Here is a 12,116-nt window from a genome sequence, read left to right on the forward strand (position 1 = left end):
TTTATGTAAAAACTCCCAAAGCTTTTTAAATAAAACAAACTGTATTAACATTTCACGTATTCATTATCCATGTCTGCATATTTACCACTCAACATATTCACCCTGGCAGCAGACATTTCTTTTAATGAGAGACCTGTCTGTTGGTACTGTCACTGTAGAATACTGGGCTTCATTGCCAGAGCCACAACCTCACCTCTACTTGCATTGCTTCAAGAGTATCAAAGTGAAATCCTCAAACGTGCTCTTTAAGTTCATGAAACAGATGAAAATTGAATGGAGCCAAGTTGGGACTGTATGGATGATGATAGTTGACAGTGTACTTGAAGTGTCTGTGTTGGGTTCGTGCAGATGTTGCAGTGCTTTTGAGTGGTCTGGCATTGTCGTGCTGAAGGAGAGGATGCTCCATGTGTGGATTTACTCTTTGTTTTCCGAGGCTCTCACAGTACCTTTCTGAGTTTCAGATGGTGCCTTTAGGCACGAATTTCGAGTGCACTACACCTTGAACTTACCAGAACACTATGAGCATGCTGGTGATCCTTTCTGGCAGAACTCCATTGATGTGCTCTTGATTTTGGGGTCAAAATGGTGAGGACAAACAATACAATGTTACACATTACTGATGATGATACACTCATCACTATACACAGCTTTCATTCTTCCACGAATTCGAATCGGAGACACGTTTTATGTGGTAGGAAACTCGATTGCAGTACACTGTTTCTCACACACCAACATAGTTATGCTACACACAGACATATTACAATCCAGAGCCCTCTAGTGGCAGAGGATTGCAACTTGAGTTGGTGAAGTGGGAAAGTTGACCGAGTGATATGTAAGAGATGTAATTCCTCAACCAATATTGAAACAGAATTAAAAAAAAAAAGGCATTGCTTTTCAGCATGCCCTTGGAGAAACATGAGGCACATTTTAGCTTATGTGTAGGATTACAAAATTTTTATTTTTAAAAGAACCATCTGATTTTACAAGGGTGTATCTTTTACATACATGGGCATACAATCTTGGGGCTCTCCTCACAGTTACATTTAAGATTAAACTTTTCATTTACTTTTGACAAATGTTCAATGTGTTCTCCATCAGAGGCACAGCCAGTATCTAGATGATAGTTAGTCATCTCATAAGTTTGCGAGTATACCTGGAGTTACTACATTCACTGTTGTTACTATGCAGCACTTCAGTTCATTCAAAGTTCATTGAAGTGGAAGCACATAGATGGAATATTTTGCAAACTCCACACAAAAAAAAAAAAAAAAATCACCGTGCATTAAATCGGGATATGTTGGAGGCCAGTGGTACAATGCAGGGACATTGTCAAATGCCTTGGACTATAGGAGGTCCATGCTCCCAGTAAAATTCATGCTACAGAGTCATAACGGAATTGCATCTGTTGAAATGTATGATAAAAAATACCTTATGTTCTATGTTATCACCATCTTGACTCGACACACATTAGGTGATGAATGAGTGACTGAGCTATGCAATGGAACAGTGCCAATCCTGTGAGAGGATGAGTCAACTGCAAGCATGACCAGCTTAAAATGTACCGAACAATGACCACTCAATAAAGCATTTTCAGATCCTGTAATGTCACCTGACACACTATAGTCCACTGAAACGGAATGTTGCTTCATCAAATATAATACAGTGGGACTGAAATCTGCAGTGTTCAAAATGAGCCAAATGTAATAAATCAATTTACTCAACACAGCTTGGAGTATGCTGACATTTCTAGGAGCTGGGAGGTCACATACAGTGGCGAAGTATGACAGCACAGGGTGGATAATTCAGTCTCAGTTTGGAAAGAGGACACTTGTCTTTATTACACTTTAAATCTAGCATCTGAAAGCACATGAAACAGTTTTCTGAGACTGGAAAGAGGTTCATTAGCAGTACAATCCAAAATGACTATGTGGTAATAGTTAACAAGAAGGAACTATAGCAGTCAACTGTGACAAATAACAATGAAAAATTACAGATGCAGATGCACTGCTAAAAGACGACCTCAAAAACTTAAATATCCCCATTTGGTTGTTGATCACAAAAACTTGTTGCAATTTTCATCCAAGGGAAGCTTCAGATAAGCAACATGAAGATAAGTCTTGAAAAAGAAGCATCCTGTACCAAGTTTGTACGTGAATTCCTCAGGCTGTGGTAAAGAAAAAGAGTTAATCACAGTTTGTGGATTTATTGTTGCCTTGAAATCTACATATAAGTATAATCTGCCTGAAGGTTTCTTTATTATCATTGTAGGTCATGCCCACTGACTGGTTGCTACAAGGGAAATCACACCACTGTCCTGCCAAGATAAGCATTCCTGTGCCACCTGATCTCTGATTGCATGAGGGATGGCCTGTGCTTGGCAAAGTCGTGGCAATGTGAGACTTAAAATTATTAGCTTTACCGAGGCCATTCTTAAAATGTCGCTAAATTCGTGACACAGTTTAGCTACCCTGTCCATAGGCGCAAAAGAAAATTGTCATGGGTGTGCAAACCAGACAGATCAAAATAACCCAAGCCAAAAATGTTTTCACTCTTACATGAGCACAAAACTAAATGAAATTGTTTTGGTAATGTTTTGAAAAGTGACGGGTAGGCTGGAAACACCTAACACAGGACTGTCATGTCCACCATAACCAGAAAGAGTTGCCTGTGACTTATGTAGCTTAGGCTTGCCTAACAGTTCATAAGTGCTTCTGTTCAACAAACTCACTGATGAACCAGGATATTTGGTGATTGACAGTATGCAGAGTGACACAATTTATTTGCCTGATGCTGATTAGTAGTAGTGTGTGACTTCCTTGTTGCTGCACTTGATGGATAATGTGTTACACTAGAGTCACTACTTGGCAGTGAAAAAATTCATTGACATTCATTGACTGAGACTTCGGAGACCATGTAGGGTGTGTATTTAACTTCTGTTATTTAGACAGACAGCCTGAATGTGACCATACTTGCCACAGTGATAAGTGCTACATCAGGGGCATTCCTGACACTTGTGGGCTGTGAAACATCAAGGGCAAGATTTGACACTGCTAGTCTACTGCGTAGCACTGTAAGTCTGCTTACATCATTGCTGTGACAGACTGTATGTGCCGTAGTGGACAAACTACAAGCATGATATGTTTATCACTATTCTGTATGGCACAAATATGAGTGCAATTAAAGTCAGCTGCTGCAAAAATTCTGTTAAAAATCCTGTCAAAAATCCTATTGCAAACTAGGATCAGGTTACTTCAGAATCTTTTAGTGTGTGTGGGGGGGGGGGGGGGGGGGTTGTCCATCTCTGATGTGGCTGTGCCGTGGGAGGCGTGGACCTTGGTGGCATGTCAGCTTGCACTGTGAGAATTCTTTTAATCATTTTTATCAAATTCTGCATCTGGTTGCCTGAAACTGAATAATTTGTGTCATTGTCAGTTCTCATGGAGGACTAGCCATGATGAACACACAAAAATTACAATGAAAAGCATGTGCTGTCACTGGAAAAAAAGAAAAAAATTACACACACAAAAGTGAAGAAACACAGGCAAGTGCAGGACGAAGTTTGGAACACTGTGGGTACAGATCCATTGCCGGTTGCCTGGTTGCTCCAGTAGTGGACACCAAGGAATAGGTGGAAAACTGAGACAGAGCAAAATTATTAGAAGCACATGTAATATGTATGTAACATCATTTACTTAATTTTCTTCTGAAAGTCCAATATTCTACACTAGCCCATTACACAAACACATTTACTGTAACTAATCACAATAACAGGGAAGCAAACTGGTAATGCTGCACAATCAGACTGGCTGGCATCAGTTTGGTATCATCTTAAGCCGGCTTGGTGGTGGTGCTGTTATCACATGCAGTAGAGGGTGTGTCCACAAGCTAGCATTGGATTGGCAGGGCTGTGACGTTTTACTGCCACCCTCCGGACATAGAATACTTGATGTGGTGTTGATAGTGCATAACACCACAATACCCCCTTCTCTATTTTCCACCCTCCCTCCCCCTCTCCTGTCCCAAGCCGGCAATATCACTTCCCCCCCGACCCCCCTCCCCAGCCCATGCCTCTTCCATTCACTGCTATCTGTTCCAATTAGATTGCTGCTCACACCTGATGCTGTCACAGTCTGGTCTTAGCACCTAGAGCAATTGGCTTTGTATGTCTAAGGTTTGTTTATGTGGATGTGTATATGTGTTTTCTATCTCTAAAGAAGGACTTTGTCTGAAAGCTGAAAAATTTCTAGCATTCTTTTTGTTTGTGCCTGTCTGCTTTTACTACACAGAGAAGAAACAGAGTTGCAATCTGTTGTTGTTGTTGTTGTTGTTGTTCAGTTCTGGACTTCCCATCGTTTAATGTTATTATTATACCTTCTTGATCTGATATGCAAAAGTGAGTAATTATTCCACCTCAGCTAGTGTATTTCAGCCAAACATATAGTGCATGGTTTAGCAGTCAGAAGGGTATCTGATTAGTTGATATGTCATACTTACTTATTCAGTGTTACATAAATAGATGAACTTGGGTTTGTGAACAATAGTAGAACTGTTATTTTGAGTGGTGAAAAAACAGCAAGTTTGTATGAAGTATTAAGATTGTGTGGAAATCATCTGTGAAGTAGTGTTGGATGGAACAGATAATAAAAGTAAAATAGGGGGGAGCATTTTGTTTTCAGCTGCATTATCTATATCTTAAGGCTTTACAAACATTCACTGAATATGACTTCATGATCAGAAATGATAGCTCATTGTTAAGTAAATAAGTTACGCCTGCACAATGAGAAATTTATTTAAATTTGAAATAATAATAATTACAAGATGGCAACATGAACAATAAAAGTGTTTGTGCTGAAAAGTTATTTTTTTATGGGATACTCCCACTTCAGTTACATATTTTAGCCTGAGAAATTTACCATTGCTTATGAGCTTAATTTAATGAAAATCAGAAGTAACAATGATCTTGAGATACAAGGAATTACACTGTTATTTCCAGTGGTCATGTGTATGGCTCATACAGTCTGTTTTCCAGGATTCACCATTCTGCAAAGCCCACAATAAAATCAGAGTTCAACTCACTGAAGGGCAAATTTTGCTCTGTCACACATTGTAAAAGTGTGTGTGTGGGTGCGCGTGTGGGTGTGTGTGAGTGCGCGTGTGGGTGTGTGTGGGTGCCCGTGTGGGTGTGTGTGGGTGCGCGTGTGGGTGTGTGTGGATGCGCGTGTGGGGGTGTGTGGGTGCGCGTGTGGGTGCTTGTGTGTGCGCGTGTGGGCGTGCGTGTGCGCATGCATGTGCATGTGCGTGCATGCGTGCGCGCGCTATGTGAAGAACTCATTCAGGAAATGGCATAGTTGAACCACAATATTTTGAACGAAACAAGGCAACTTGCTACAACTGTGATGCACATGTCGAACTCATATAGAGAAGAGGATCATACAAAGGCAGCTGGGTAATGGGTCACACAATGTTACCAACTGAATGGAATGACCACAATTTTGTCTGAATGACTGTAATGGATTGCCAGATTTCACGTGCAGTGTTTGTTTGTTGCTGTGTCACTGATTTGATGTCACCTTCCCTTTTGGAAGCTGTACCAGTGATAAAAATGAATGAAATTGCACTGTCTTCCATTGATGAGATAGTGCAATTACAGTGGTCTGCATCGGACACATGAACACTGCCTCTGGCAACCTGATGATAAAATTTTTTTGTGCATTTGGATTAGTTCCACCTTAAATAGTCCTGCAAGTGACAACTGTCTAACACTATTCCACTGACAACCAGCACTGAGGGCAATCGACAAATGAGGTGGTTTGACACACAACGTATCAGGAAGGCTTTAGAGCTCAAGCTACACATGCCTAGTTGTGTATGATGAACAGTTATGTTCACATCTTTTTTGAAGAGTGTGTGATATACTGAACATATCTTGTTATGGTTGATCAGAAACTCCACTGATGATGATGTGTGGGCTCAGTTGCAGATCATGTGGAGAGAGCATAGAGGACCCCGTTTGATTCCTTGCCAAGACATTTATAGGATCAGTTTGTATAATTTGAGGGCTTCACACCGTATTGTACTCTCAAAACTATATTATTATGTACAGTTGAGCAATCCTAATCATATTTGTACTGTATTATACTTAATATGTGGTATAAGGATTGTCACAGTTTATTGCATAATTTTTTGTGCTACAATTTTCTCTAACATTAGAGTGCATGGTTTACTTCTGTCTTCATTTTCATCTCCAGTACGAAAATTTGAGAGTCATCTTGACTTGATCTACCTGTATTTTCCATTGTGCTCTCGTTCATGTCATTCACATTTGCTCCCATATTACAAATGAATTGATTATATTCCCAGACAAGAGATGGTTATTTATGATTTCTTCTGCTAGACACAGCACTGTTGCTTACCGCAATTTTAATTTATTATGTTCTCAACTTTCAAATAGCTCTCTAGTGAGTTAACTTTAGTGTATCACAAATTGACATTCCTATGTAGGCTTATAATAGCATATCAATATCATTCATGCAGAAGTACACCTTGAGTTGCAAAAAAAAAAAAAAAAAAATAAATAAATAAAATAAAAAATAAAAAAAAATTCTTATATGGATTTGGTTAGCATTGAGGATTTTACATTGTGGTGTTATTTGCAGGAGCTCTTCAAACCTTGCACCGTGTTCTCAAGTTTGAGCCGTATGCCTCCAGGTGTCACTCAATTTGCTGATTATGCAGAAACAGAACGTGATCAAACTAACAGTGGAGATGTATAGTGGTGCTGAACATGCCAAGAGTTGCCTGTGGTGCCATGAAACACAGTCACTAATTATTGTAAGAAGATGCTTTCGAATGGAGCATCACAAAGCTCTTGCCTGAGGGAAAGGCTATAAAAGCATGGTATGATTCGTTTGTGGAAACAGGCTGTGCGGCACTTCGAGAGAAAGGGAAAGGTCATCCATGGAAAGCAGGCTCTCGTGCATCTGGGAAGAAATTGTGTATGGCTGGAATATCTGCCATGTAACAAGAGGAAGCCACATGGAGCATTTGTAGAAAGTAAGTTGAGGTTCTATCAATTTTGCAAATGAGAATCAAGTAAGTAAACCAACTGCATTATTTAATGTTACTTTTAGGTAGCTAATTTAGAATAATCCCGTATTATAAAAACTTGCTCACAGACCTAAGTAAAAAGCATTGGAAGCTCTACAAATGTAAGAATAGACAGATATATGGCATAGACATACCTATGATATTTCAGATTTGTGTGTACTGGACAGAATTATGTTAGTGTTCCAATAAATCTCCAGCTGGATCGTTATTGGCGTACTTACATACGCATGAATAGTGGTACAAAGACAAATGCAGAATAGAGCACACCACCACAGCACCGTGTTTCAAGGAATGGCATTTCTAAAAATTGGGATTTGTTTTCAGTTCCAGCCACTTAAAATATTTATACATTACAGCTGTCATCTTGTTTAGCCACAGGCACAAACTACTTGCGAGTATCTAAAGAAGTATGTGCATGGATATTAATCATTGTGATTTTCATGCCTTTTCAAATATTTATCCATTTTGTCCATTGTTGTTTTCTGCTGACAACTGTGTCCAATGCATCCCAATTAAGAAAACACAATATTGCAAGGCTTAAGAAATGGAGCAGTTAATGCTTTATTAATAACATAAGAAGATGAATCTTGTGACTCTTCAGCTTCTTCCAGTGTACTTCATGACAAAATAGTTCACCTGTGATCGGTTTTGTCATTAATAATAATTGCTTGTTGCTGTAGTATACAGAAGCAGTTTATAATAAACTGAGGTGACAAAAGTTATGGGATAACTCCTAACCTCATGTTGGACCTTCTTTTGCCCAGAATAGTGCAGAAACGTGATGTGGCATGGACTGAGCAAGTTGTTGAAAAACCCCTGCAGAAATATTGAGCTATGCTGCATCTATAGTTGCCCATAATTGTGGAAGTGTTGCCACTGCAGGATTTTGTGCACAAATTGACCTCTCGATAACATCCCATAAAAGTTCGATGATATTCGTGTTGGCTGACCTGGGTGGCCAAATAATTCACTCGAATTGTCCAGAATGTTCAAACCAGTCATGAACAATTGGGCCCCAGTGACATGGTGAATTGTCAGCCATAAAAATTCCATGGTTGTTTGGGAACGAGCAGGCTCTGAATGGCTGCAGATGGTCTCCAAGTAGCTGAACATAACGAGCTACAGTCAATGATCAGTTCAGTTGGACCAGAGGACCCAGTCCATTCCATGTAAACCCCATGCACACCATAATGGAGCCACCACCAGCTTCCACAGTGCCTTGTTGAAAACTTGGGTCCATGGCTTTGTGGCATCTGTACCACACTTGAGCCCTACTATCAGCTCTTACCAACTGAAATCCGGTATCATCTGACCGGGCCACAGTTTTCCAGTCATCTGGTATCAAAGTGATATGGCCACAAGAGGTGCTGCAAGATGTTGTGTTATTAGCAAAGGCACTCGTGTTGGTCATCTGCTGCCATAGCCCATTAATGCTAAATTTTGCCACACTGTCCTAATGGGTATGTTTGTTGTATTTCCACATTGATTTCTGCAGTTATTTCATGCCATATTGTTTATCGCTTAGTGCTGACAACTCTATGCAAATGCTGCTGCTTTCAGTTATTACGTGAAGGCAGTCGGCCACTCCATTGTCTATGGTAAGAGGTAATGCCTGAAATGGCATACTCTTTGCACACTCTTGGTGCTGTGGTTCTCAAAATATTTAATTCCCTGATGATTTTCGAAATGGAATGTTCCATGCATTTAACTCCAGCTGCCATTCAGCATTCAAAGTCTGTTAGTTGCCTTTGTGTGGGCAGAACAACCTGAGTACAAATGTTAGGTCTGTCAATGCACTGCCATTTTATGCCCCCTGTATATGATACTACTACCATCTGTATATGTGTATATCACTATCCCATGACTTTTGTCACCTCAGTGTAGTTCACTAATAAATTTATCTGTTCAGTCTACATTCTTGGATGCTCCTTTTCATGGTGACAGATACAGAAAACAGTGCACACATGAATCATATTAAAGAGGGAGGAGAAAATTGTGTTCCATAATCATAAGGCTTTGATTAATATATATTTTCTTTTTGGTTTCAGATGGATAAAGTTGTACAACATATCTGCAACGAGAAACCGTTTTGAAAGAGAAACAAACAGCTTGATAGCTTATTACATCATCATGTTACAGATAGTTTGGAGTAAAAATTAATGTGTTCATGTAATTTAATGTTAAACAGCAAGTAAACTGATGTTCTGCTAATTTTTGTTTGTTTCTAATTAGTTTTTGGATTATTGGGCTCTCATCAGGAAACAACTTACTAGTGTCCACAGGGTACGCTAGTTCTTAGGTAACCAAACATTATAAGCAGATATACAATCCAGTTGCACAGCATACTGTTTATGTGGTAAATTGAAAATTGACAATAAAGTAAGTTTTTAGTTTTTCTTGTAATAAAAATAACCCTGATTTTGTGCAGAAAATTGCCCATGGTTAGAAGGTTCATATGTTGTTAACGTGGATCCCTTATTGTGGAGATATGCTTTGTATATTTGTTTATATATAATGATAGAAAGTGTAATATTGTATCAATTATTATGACATCAGTAGTATGTACAGTGATCAAAGATGAGAGAATGAATAAATAAATATATAAATAAATTCTTTGTAAATGTTTCTGGTAAAATTATCACACTTCACATTAGCATGCTTTGCATCACAGTGAGTGTGCATTATTTCCCTGCTCCTGTAGGTCCCATTAATGTGTTACCATTAAACCATTTATGCAAAGGTCACAAATAATGCAAATATTATATTCTGTTCAGCAACAGTTTTTCGTCATTTACAATTTCTTATACAAAGCAAAACAGGGTGCAAAAACTCACTTGATACATACAAATCATGAAAGGCTGAAACCAACTTGGTCATTCTGAGAAGAGCACAGGCACAGAGGAGCAAAACTGATAAACACACAAGAGACAGTTTATGAATTAACTAATGTGATTTCTACTCACTCTATAGTGGAGATGTTGAGTCACAGATAGGCACAACAAAAAAAAAGGAGTCAAACACATTAGCTTTTGCCAGAAAATTAGAAAAAAAAGGTGTCCTCCCCCCCCCCCCCCCCCCACACACACACGTGTGTGTGTGTGTGTGTGTGTGTGTGTGTGTGTGTGTGTGTGTGTGTGTATTGTGTTTTGTCTAAATCCAATGAAGATCATTTTAGCCAAAAGATATTTTGTTTGGCAGTCTTATTTGTTATGTCTATCTGCAACTTAGCATCTCCACTATATGGTGCGTAGCTGTCTATCCATTTAAAAATATTGTCATTATTCCATCCGGGATTTTCCACTGTTTGACTTAGAATGTGATTTCTCTTATTCCTCATGTTCTTGTATCTGCCCAAGAGGAGCAGCTTATGCCTTGCCCTATTACTGTAAATGCACACTGCTGCAGTGTCATTTCATCCAAATAGTACAATAAAGAAACATCTATTACCAGTATTTCTATGAAGGGTGCAGGATCACCTCAGAATTGCTTTAGAAGTATTTGAGACAGGAGAGTTGGAGCGACTGCTGAATATGTGCAATGCATCCAGTATCATTCTCAGGCACACACACTGCCACAGGAAGCTACACAAAATGCGCTGTGGACAATGTAAGTTCTAAATGTGTACAACGAGGAGTTATGTTCTTGACTGTTACCTTAGATTTCTCATATGAATCAAAGAGGCTGACAGCCTTGCTCTTTTTTATCCTTTATTGATTTATAATAGGTTTTGAGGCACTTTAAGCTGTATAGTTAGTTCATAAATACATCTGTTGGGTAGAACTGACCAAATACAGAATTGTAGGTGGGTGAACAACATTGGTCAGTGATATTCTGATGTTAAATTTCTAGACTCAATAGAGAGCTGAATAATTATATTCTGTGAAATTTGAGGCTGAGAAAGACACCTGTAGCAACACTTATCTTTAAGTTGATAGGTGTATTTACATTACTAAATACCTTATTTGGCAGTCTCAGTCGAAGTTTTCATGACTGAGTTTTGGAAGATATGAGCTACAAACTGATGAAAGAAATAGGAAATGGTTAGACATTTTATAGGACACAAACGACCAGAATGTATTGTAATAAATATTTTCCAAGCTGTGAAGGGATGCTATATCTGAGTTGTAATCATTCAACCCGTGTTTTGGTAATTTTAACATCTGCATCTACGTGACTAACCTGCAAGGTCAAACAGTTGAAAATCTGAGATGGAAGAACAGCAGTATGAAACGGATAGATTGCTACTCACAACATATGAGATGCTGAGTTACAGATAGATGCACTACAAGAAGACTGCTATACATTATCAGGCTAAGTCCTTCAGCAAATATGGACAACACACACCGGCATTAAGACCCGACTGTGACTACAATAAACAGCAATCTCAGCTGTGATGGATAGTGGGAGTACAGAAAAGATAAATGGGTGTGATGGGGAAAAGATAGAAAGGTAGGGGTGGGGGAAGATGCTGTAGTGCTAATGTCTTTTATTCCAGTCTTTGATCACAATATGAATTCTTTAGACGATGACCGGTTTCAGTCAGTAATGACTGTCCTCAGATCTTTTTTACATGTCGTAAAGTGCTAAGGCCATAATGGCATCATCAAAACATACAAACATAATCAGCTTAGCATCATCATATAGATGTAAAATAAGATGTAGAATAGGCATCATCCACACAGTCATTATTGCAACTATTCTACACCTTATTTTTGATTATATTTATGTGTTTCGATGATGCCATTATGGCCTTATCACTTTAGGACATGGTGTAAAAAAGATCTGAGGATGGTCATTATGACTGAAACCGGTCATCATCTAAGGAATTCATATTGTGATCAAATACTGGAATATAAACATTTGACAGTATAGGATCACTGTTTGTATAAATGACCATTTCGCAGTTGGTGATGCTGTAGCGCTGCCTGTGGTCATGTGCAGGGACAGGACAGTCAGCTGCTAGTTACAGCACAGGGACGCTGTGCTTGAGGTCAAATGGGAAGAGAAGT

The 12,116-nt window shown here is 39.0% G+C and overlaps 1 protein-coding gene across 1 annotated transcript in view; it reads left to right on the plus strand.

The window, feature by feature from the left end:
* The window catches only part of LOC124712327, a 1,282,739-nt gene extending 1,273,022 nt beyond the window's left edge, over positions 1-9,717 (plus strand). The window contains exons 13-14 of the mRNA XM_047242621.1: positions 6,657-7,053; positions 9,156-9,717. The gene's annotated coding sequence lies outside the window, so the exon portion shown is untranslated. The remainder of the gene's footprint in view (positions 1-6,656; positions 7,054-9,155) is intronic.
* Positions 9,718-12,116: the final 2,399 nt, after the last annotated feature.

This window comes from Schistocerca piceifrons, chromosome 8 (assembly GCF_021461385.2).
Source record: "Schistocerca piceifrons isolate TAMUIC-IGC-003096 chromosome 8, iqSchPice1.1, whole genome shotgun sequence".
Classification (NCBI taxonomy): domain Eukaryota; kingdom Metazoa; phylum Arthropoda; class Insecta; order Orthoptera; family Acrididae; genus Schistocerca; species Schistocerca piceifrons.